The sequence below is a fragment of the Alligator sinensis genome, unplaced genomic scaffold (genome assembly GCF_000455745.1).
Source record: "Alligator sinensis unplaced genomic scaffold, ASM45574v1 scaffold1302_1, whole genome shotgun sequence".
In the NCBI taxonomy this organism is placed as follows: Eukaryota; Metazoa; Chordata; order Crocodylia; family Alligatoridae; genus Alligator; species Alligator sinensis.
This window is the reverse complement of record NW_005842612.1, coordinates 745,241-755,655: the sequence shown is the minus strand read 5'-3', so window position 1 is coordinate 755,655 and position 10,415 is coordinate 745,241.

Below are 10,415 nucleotides of genomic sequence, written 5' to 3'. Positions count from 1 at the left end.
CGGCCCGGCCCGGCCCGGCTCGGGGGGCAGCTCCCCGCTTGCCTTCCCCACCCCTCCGAGCCCCCCGCTTCTTAATTGTAGCCTCAACTCAGAGAGGTGGGAACCATTTCCCCCCGGGAAAAAAGTACTGGACTGCAGCTCCGGGTGGATTTTGCTGTCTGGCCCTGCTAATGCCGGCAGGAGGAAGGAAGCAGACTCTTTGGCTTCTTGTTTTTTGCCTAGTTTTGTCCCGGTTTTTTAGGAACCCGTCACCTTGCACGTGTTTCGGGCTCGGGTCTGCAAGCGGAGATCCAGCCCTAGGAAAGCATAAGGCTTCTTGTTTCGCTTTAGAGCAGCCGTTCCCGAGCTGTGGGACGGGAACCACCGGTGGCACGCGGACGACCTGTCGGCAGTACACGTTAATGGATCGACCACGATGATTTTATCCGGCAAACAGTCGCTGGCGGTCCTGAAGGCTGAACCGAAACATTTGCTGGTGGTACTGAAGGTTGTGTCGTTTTAAATTGGCGGTGCGCAATCTGTCAGAGTTTGGGAGCCGCTTCAAGAAAAAGAAACTAGAAGCTGGAGAGAAATACGTGCTGGGTTGTACGCCACGGTGCCCCACGCCATCTGCATCTCCCTTTCAATATCCTAGATTCACCCGTGACCAGAATCATAGGCAATGAGTGTTGAAGGGACCTCAGGAGGTCACATCTAGCGCAACCCCCTGCTCAAAGCGGGATCAGCCCCAACTACATCATCCCAGCTAAGGCTTTGTCTACCCAGGTCTTCAAAACCTCCCAGGATGGAGAGTCCATCATCTCTCTGGGGAACCTGTTCCAGTGTTTTACTACCCTCCTAGTGAAAAAGTTTTTCCTAATATCTAACCTAAAGTTCCCTTGCTGCAACTTGAAAGCAGCCCAAAAGTAGAAGTTTTCTCTGCACTGGGAGGATTTACTATGAGCTTCCCTTGGGAAATGAAAACGCCCTGAGCTGTGCTGGATGTAAAGGGGCCCAGATGTCAGGCAGCAAAGAGATGGGGGACAGGACAGAGCAGGGAGGTCTTTCCTGACGTAAGGAGCTGGGAGTTTTGTCTCGCAGCTTTTAATGCTGTTAGTGCCACCAAAAATAAGAACATAAGCCCTGCCATGCTCTGGGTCTGCCCGAGGTCCATCTGGCCCAGCTCCCTTCCAGAGAGGGGAGGCTGGAAGGGACAGCGACCAGGGTCTGACCTCTCCCACTTGCAGCCTCCAGCAGCAAGGGTCCAGGCAGGAGGCCGTGCTCCTCACTACTGTGCTCCAGAGCTACCGATGGCCCTTTCCTTCAAGAACGTGAATAGGGCTGAACGCTCAGCTTCTACCACATCTGGTGGCAACAAGTCCCACACCTGAATTCCACGCTGGGTGAAAAAACTTCCTCATGTTAGTTTTAAATTTACGGCCTACTAGCTGCATGCTGTGACCCCTCGTTCTTGTGTTGTGAGAGACAGCCGGTAATAAATCCCTAGCAACTTTCTCATCATTTATTATTTTGTAAACACTTATTGTTGGCTTAGAAATGGTCTTTCTAACGGTCCCCCCTCGAGCATCTCTTTTCTAAACTGAGCGGGCCTGGCTGAATTACTCTCTTCAGAGGGAAGCCCCTCCAGAGCTCAGATGATCCTTGTTGCTGTTGCATTATGAAGACAGGATCCTTTCAAGAGTAGAACACCCATCAGTGCTTAGCTGGCACCAGTAGATATAAAATATTGTGGGGGAAACAGAAAAGAACCACAAGTTCTTGCCAAAGTTGCATGTCTCCTTAGTTCAGTGATTCTCAGCCGGGGTGCCCTGAGATCCTCGTACGAGTGCCACATAATATTAGCACTGTTAGGTGTCCCAGTGCTTACGTATAGTTCACAAAGGAAACTCAGGGACGATTTCAAAGAGGAATCAATAGTGTCTAAGCCATGTCTGACCTGTCGTGATCTGAGTGCTTTGCAACAGAAGAGCTGTTCTAGTATTTTTCTGGAGTCCAAGCATGAATGAAAGCTGGCCTGGGCTCTAACACGGGGTGCTTCAAGATTAATAAGGAGGGCCTAGTGTCTAACAGAGTTGAAAACCACTGCCTTAGTTCAATGGGGTAGTAACAGTGCCGCTGCCGTGACCACACATCCTGGAAATAACAATACAAGACCCAAGATCCAGCAATCCCAGTGTCTTCCCTCCGATGCTGGCTAGCACCCAGACACTGCACAAAGAGCCTCGCAGGCACAGATGTCTGATAATCTGCCCCCACCTCAGATCTCAGCTTCGTCTCTAGCAGACGAGCACTGTGTAAAGCCCCAAGGCAGGGGGGTCAATGTCCCTTCCAGGCCTTGTGCTGCCATTATTGGCAATAACCGAGATATCCATGCAAAAGCCAAGTTTTTTTGGAATCTCACTGAACAACCGGCCTCAGAGAAAAACACATTCTTCTCAAGGTCATTGGGGATCAAATCACCGTGCTTTCCATCCTTCTCTGACAGTTTGTATCCAAGTGCATCTCTGAATGGTCAGCAGGAGGCTCAGAAATTGGCAGAAGACCCTGCTGCTGCTGCACTTTCTATTTGGGAAAAGCACGTTCCTGTTCATGTAACATGCAGGGAAAACACCGCCTGCCAATGCTGCAGGAAAGAGGTCTCAGCTGGGGAAAACACATGAAGGCCCACTCTTGATTCAAGCTGCGGCATAGGGAATTTCCATCTCTGGTACTTTCTTCCGTGGGAAATGAGTGGGTTCATGGAAACAAAAGAAATTCCATACAAGACAGACCTGCCCCTGTTACTGATGGGGACTTACATGTTATGATGCTCTTCTCCTCAACCATCAGAATCAGAAATGTGCTCTGGCTTTTACATGGAAGTGGAGACCCTGATACAACCACAGGCCTTCAGGAATTTAGGCTTAAAGAAAAACACCGGAGTTGCATCCCTGAGTTAGGAAATGTCTTGTTCCTTCAACAAAATGACACCGTCAACTTAAACATCCCCCTGCTTGTTTGCTTGCTTTTGTTACGTGTTGTACCTGAGTGCAGAGAGCTGCATTTGACTGTTTACAGACAAATTTACCTTGGGCACAGCATTGTTATTTTAGGGCTTATTTGGCCAAACTTCCCAACACTTCTATTTGCAAACCAAAACAGGGCCGGGAGCTGCAGGACCTCAAACTCTGGTGCTGCAGCAGCATTTGACAGAACAAGGAGCAATGGTGTCAAGGTGCAGCAAGGGAAGTTGAGGTTGGATATTAGGAAAAACTTTCTTGCTAGGTGGGTAGCAAAGCACTGGAACAGGTTTTCCAGAGAGGAGGTGCAGTCTCCATCCTTGGAGGTTTTGAAGACCCAGGTAGACAAAGCCTTGGCTGGGATGATGGAGCTGAGGCTGGGGCTGGTCCTGCTCTGAGCAGGGGGTTGCACTAGATGTGACCTCCTTGTAGTAGTAAGGGTTAACTCCCTTACTACTAAAGAGTGATGTCATGCACAGGAAGTGGTGGCTGACCAATTTGGGTTCAGGGGTTAGTTGTTACAATAAAGGCTTGATGAGAAAAAGAGTCTCCCTGCCTCTTCCTATGATCCAAAGTAACACATGGTGTAAGAAGTGGCTGAACCCTGCCACCAATGGGGAATCGGACAGGTGATGCCCAAAGCATGGGGCGGACTCTAGCAGCAGCTGAATCGAGTGCAGAGCAGAGCTGGGGGGGATGCCTGTACCTGCAGCAGAGCCCAGTGCAGTGCTGAGGCTGGCTACAGAGACCACGCAGACACTCACAGTTGCACCACCAGACCAGTTTGACGGCCAGTCCCCTGGAACGGGGCCTCGATGGAGCAGGTGTTTTAATCACTCCAGGGAAGTGTCAGGTCTGGACAAACAGTCGGAAGCTTATCGAGTGAGTACTCTACTCTAAGGGAGATCAAGCAGATGAAATCCTGCCATCGCTGTCTCTTACAGAGGCAGAGAAAAAGCAATATGCCGCAGTGATGGAAGCACTAACGGATCGTTTCCTGGGCAAAAGAAATGTGATCTATGAACGAGCTCAGTCTCAGTCTCAGGAGCCTTCAGAGCCTGTGGACAAATTCATCACCTCTTTGTATATGCTGGCTGAATCCTGCCAATATGGGGCGCTTAAGGAAGAGCACATTAGGGACCGCTTAGTCGCGGGGCTTCGTGATGCAGAGCTCTCACAAAGATGACAGCTGGACCCAATTTAATGCTCTAGAAGGCTATCACGCAGGCTCGCCAATCAGAGCTAGTTAAATAGCAGCAGAGAGAAAACAGGAGTGGTTCTCAGTCCTGTCAGGCATTAGTTTATAGGGATGCAATGCACACTGGAAAGAAACTAAAGAGCTGACAGGCACAAGGAACACAGGTAGTGGTGTAACCAGCGCCTGCAGCGGCAAACAAGTGGGAAAGGAGGCCGATGCCACAGGTGTGGGCAAACCCCAGGTTATGTCGGCGATGCAAACAGAAAGGTCACTATGCTTCAGTTTGTCGCTCCACATCTTCGAAGTCACAGAACAGAAGATCGCACAGTACTTTTAGATGAAGTTACAGAGTCTTCATCAGATCCAAGAGTCTGGATGACAGAAATTGAGCTCAATGGACAGCCAATGCCATTTAAAACCGACACCGGAGCAGCAGGCTCAGCTATCCCTGATTCTCACTACAGCCCACATTGGGATGGGATTCTTCTTACTCCCACTAAACAGCTATGGGGACCAGGAAACACTACCTGCAAAGTACTGGGATCCTTTAACGCAAAGATGACACTGAAGCAAAGATGTATAGACCAGGAAGTCTATGTGATTGGTAATCTTGCTGTGGCTTTACTTGGTTTGCTGGCCATAAAGGCACTGCAACTTGTCCATCGACCAGATGAAATAGTGGAACAGAAGTCCTTGGAGCAGTACCACCAAATACTCATCTGTCTTTCCTGGTGTTGGAAAAATGTCAGGTAAATATGAGATATGCCTAAAAGCTCATGCCATCCCACATGGATTAACTACTCCAAGACGGGTACCTTTGCCACTAATGGACAAAGTTACAGAAGAGCTAACACGCACGGAGGAAATGGGAGTAATTACAAAGATTGAAGAACCCATTCCTTGGTGTTCTGGGATGGGGGTTGTGCCAAAAGATGGATATGTGTTGACCTCACATGGCTGAACCATACGTGTGCAGAGAAAGACACGTTCTTCCTTCTGTGGAATACACCTTGGCTCAATTTACAGAAGCCGAAGTTTTCACCAGATTGGATGCTCGGGCAGGTTTCTGCCAGATTCCTCTAGCTGTTGAATCACGCAAGCTAACAACTTTTATTACTGCATTTGGATGCTACCGATTTAAACAGCTACCTTTCAGAATCTCATCAGCTCCTGAATTTTTCCAGTTTCGGATGTCACAGATATTGGATGGCCTAGAAGGTGTTCTTTGCCAGGCTGATGATATTTTGGCTTTTGGGAACACGATGCAAGAATGGATGCGACACTCAGAAAACCCCAAGAAGCTGGAGTTACACTTCATGAAAAGCGCGCTTTTGCTACTTCGCAGTTCGTGTTTGTGGGACATTGGATTATACCACGTGGAATACAACCAGATCCATCAAAAGTTGCAGCCATCGAGGGGTTTCCGGAACCCAAAGATGTCCCAGAATTATGCAGATTTTTAGGCATGGCCACACACTTGAGTTGTTTTGTGGCAAACATGACAACAATAACAAAGCCTTTAAGAGACCTCTTAAGTGACAAGAATATATGGCTCTGGGGACCACTACAGCAATCTGCCTTCAACAAGATCAAATCTATACTCAGTTCCTCCCTGATGCTAGCCCAATATGATCCAACATGAGAAACTTGTATTGCAGCAGACGCTTCATCATACAGGCTTAGCAGAGTGTTACAGCAACGTCAGGAAGCGGGCCCCTGGGCCCCTATTGCTTTTGTGTCACGAGCGCTTGCTCCACCTGAAACTTGAGATGCACAGGTAGAAAAAGGAGCATTAGCAGTTACACAGACACGTGAGTGAGTCAGGACTTTTCTTGTGGGCTTGACTTTTACTTTACAAACTGATCACAAGCCACTTGTGTCTCTGTTAGGAGACAAAGCTCTCGATGAACTTCCACCAAGGATTCAGAGATTTTGCCTCAGAATGCTGAAATTCGCCTACAATATAGTACATATCCCGGGAAAAGAGTTACAGGCAGCCAATGCTCTTTCTAGGGCACCATTGCAGACTCCACTGTCTCCAGAAGATCTCCGCCAGGAGCAAGATATTGCTGTTTATGTGGACCTTATTGCGGATGGGATACCCACACCTGCTTCACTATAAGTGAGAATTCAGGAAGCTCAAGAAGCTGATTCCTCTTGCCAAAAGATCAAGAAATACTGCTTGGAAGGATGGCCTCAAGTAAGACTCAAGGACTGTGAACTGGCAAAGTACCAACAAGAGAGACTCAGTCTCCATGTTGTCAGGGACTCAGTCGTGTTCCACAACAGAGTACCGATACCTTCAACGCTACGTCAGGAAATCCTAGAGAAAATTCATGATACTTACCAGGGCATTACAAAATATCAAGCCAGGCCTTGCCAGACAGTTTGATGGCCCTCCATCTGGGATGACATACAGAACTGGGTGGCCAGTTATAAGGTTTACAATGCTCAACACCGACCAGTCCATGTGGAGCCATGCCTTACGACTGATATACAGATCATCCGTGGCAGATGTTGGGAGCTGAGTTGTTCACCTGGAAGGGTTCTGTTTACCTCGTTGTTATTGGTTATTATTCCCGTTACTTGGAGATGATGCAATTACAGAGCACCACAACAGAGAGAGTTATAATGGAATTGAAGAGTATATATGCATGCCATGGCATACCTTCAGTTTTAAGAACTGATAATGGCCCACTGTTTTCTGGAGCTCTTTAAGCAGGTTGCAGCCCAGTATGACTTTCATCATGTCACCAGCAGTCCACATTTCCCCCGTAGTAATGGAAAAGCAGAACATGCAGTGCGGACTGTGAAGAATTTGCTCCAGAAGAATGAAGACCTCTATAAGGCACTCTTGATCTACCGTTCAGCACCATTGGAGCATAGGTGGAGCCCAGCTAAATTGCTTATGAGTTGTCGACTCCATACAACCCTACCAAGTATGATAAATTACATGGTTCCAAAACTTGTCGATCCACAGGAATTCAGTGAGAAAGACAAACAGATGCAGGACTGTCAGAGATGGAAATATAACACAAGACATGCATCAAGACACGTACCCGCTCTTTCCCCACAGCAGAAAGTTTGGATCCCTGATCCAAGGGTTCAAGGCACCATCCAGGCTAGGGCAGATACCCCTCGTTCAAAAGACGCTTAGGGTACATCCAGATGAGCACGGTCATGCGGTATGTGGCACTGCAAACACGTTTGCAGTGCCACATACTGCATAGTCTGGTGTACTCTGCGCTGCAAGGGCACACTGCCCAAGCGTGTGCTGCTTCATTTTTTTTCCCACAGATATCCAGGGGTCAAAAATAAAGTGAAAAAAAAAACACTTGGAGCCATGCTGCAGCTGCCAGCCAGGCTCCACCTGGCAGAATTGCCATGGCTGCCGCTCCAGGAAGCCCCCAGAACCCCAGGTAAGGCTGTTGGGGCCAGCACAGTGCTGACCCCAGCCTCCCCTACCCCACCTGGGGCAACTTGTTGTGCGCCAAAGCACGCGTGGCACAGGCATTCCCTGGGGACGAGGAGTGGCAGCACAAGATTCACCGCTGCTCCTTGTCCCCGGGGATCCAAACGTCTATACACATCTAGACGTGCTCCTAGTGGTCTTCTCCATAGGGATCAAGAACATTTCCGTCATATTCCACCTGTTTACCACACTAGGTCTGGATGTGCCTCGGTTCCACTGAAGAGATTAGACCTATGAAGTAGTCTGGTCTAAACGAATAGACTGACCAATGTTTTTCCTTTGCTTAGGTTCCTATTGTAACCTAGTCTGTATCAAATTTTCCCCTGAGAATAGGGGGGGATGTAGTAGTAAGGGTCAAAAGTGTTGTCATCCAGAGGACATGGCTGGTGGACCATTTTGGGTTCAGGGCTTAGTTGTTACAATAAAGGCTTAATGAGAACAAGGAACCCCCCTGCCTTTTCCTAAGATCCACAATAACACACTACTGAGGTCCCTTCCAACCCTAATTTTTTATGATTTTCTATTATTCTAATGCACCTTCTGCATTCATCATGGGTGTGTATCGTAATATCAGTGCAGCATTGGGAGAAATCACTGTAGTCTTTTCACCAATGAAAACAGGAGCCATCACTGGTGAAATGCTGCTTCCTACTACTGACTGCCTGTCGAGAAGGCCTCGTAGTCCATGAGTCATTGATCTGTATACAGCGCCTCACCTCAAATAGTAACGTGTCAGAGTGCATTAGAGGATACAGGCAAATGAGGGAGCACATGAAAACAGCAAGACAATTTTGGTCAATGTGAGAAGCTGAAATCTCGGTATATTAGATGACAAGGCTTTGCCATGAAGTTTGCATGCAGTCCCTTTCACCATGCTCTCCTTCCTTCCTTCCTGCTTCCACGCAGTGATATGGGATGTCATTGCTTTGTATTTGTAATCTTAGACTCTATTTGACAGGTTTTCAGTCCTTAGAAGATGCCTTTCCCCAGTTTCCTCTGCATCCATGAAGACCAGATGCTTGTTTTTTTAAATGGAAGCTGAGTTCCACATAATCACATGCCTCCAAGAGCCGGGGTTTTAAGGAAGGCAGCACATATGGCAAGATTTGCAATGAAAACACAAGAGCTGCCAGCACAAAATGGTGGGAGGAAGCACTGGGCATGTTCATGCTTTAAAAGAGCAGCAATGAAAGATTTTTCTCGTGAATGAACGGGAGATAACTGCTGGCTTCAGCCCTGTGGTAAATAAGGCACTTTCAGTTTCTACAGGTAGGAAACTGAAATTCAAATTGAAGCATGTAGCCTATGCCTACACCTGTCTCATACAGAAAGTGTAGGTACACATAGATCACAATTAATTTCTATCTTGGTAAGGTTCAGTACTGGGACTGTTTCTCAGGCCATTTAACTAGGTAACTGGCTACAGTGCAGAGCTAAAAGCCAGCCTCTGGTGCCTTAAAAGCTGTGAACATTTAGCTTTAGGGAAAGGTAAGTTTCACAGTTTAAAATGTTTCACTTTTGGTATGAGGTTGGTTGTACCGGAGCTAAAAGCACACCTTGAAATCCTATTTCACAGGTGCAAGGCCTTATCTCGATAAGAATCGGAACCTCTTGTTATACTGGATTTGGAATGGGTTGTGAAACAATGCATTTCCTTTCAAAATCGTGCAGGATAAAAAAAATCTTAAAAGCTGAGGGATGGGTTTATCAAAACATGGTGGTTTTTTATTGTTTGGAACTGAACACTCCTTCTGTAGATGATTATTCTTTCAGATTTGGAGGGTTTCAACATAGGGTGGCCATTCATCCAGTTTTATAGAGAGCAGTCAGGTTTTCTGGTCCTCTGTCTTCTACTGATATGAAAGCGGAAGCCTTTATGTCCTATGTTTTTCACTGCTCGGCACCCCCCCTGCTGACAACACTGCCGTGACTGTCTGTGGGAGCTCCCCGCTTGGCCCACCCCCACCACTGGTGCCTGCAGGAGCTCCCCCCCCGCCTCCACTGCCAACACCACCGCCAACTGCGGGAGCTCCCTGCTCACTGCCGCCGCCTGCAGGAGCTCCCCGCTTGCCTCCACCGCCAACACCACCGCTGCCTCCTGCGGGAGCTCCCCGCTCACCTCCACCACGGCCACCGATGTGGGAGCTCACCGTGCTCCCCCAGCCTCAGGAGGCACATGACATTCATGGCGGTGGCAACAGTTGCACTCACTAAATGCAACTATCCTCTATTCCTGAGGTACCTCGGTGGCTACCCTATGTGTACGCCCGAGTCCCTTTCCCTCTGCTTTAACCGAAGGAAAGCGTCAAGACAGGCACAGACTTGAATTGAAAATAAACCAGTCGGTGGGAAAAGGAGCGCGCGTGCTGGCGCGGGGAACCCGCTCCGTCGTTCCTTCTGCGAGCACAGCTGCTCCCGTTGTGCTGCAATACAGCCCCTTGCACTGAGGGGAATAAACGTCTGGCACGGTACAGGCGCGGCCCCGCAGACAGCGCCTCGGAGAGGGAAGCCTGCAGAAGACGGCTGGAGCGATTTTGGTTTTCTGAACCCACAGGTCCAAAGCGGCCTTCCTGTTCGCCGTTATTGCCCTGTATCGTGCCCCGTGCAGAAGGGAGCCTGGTGACGAAGAGACGGCGCTGGGGAGGGAGGCTGAGGGGGGCACTTTTACAAGGCAAATTGGTGGCGAGGGGGGTAGCAACTACAACTTTTCAGGGGGCAGATGCTCTCAGGCAACATTTTGAGGGGG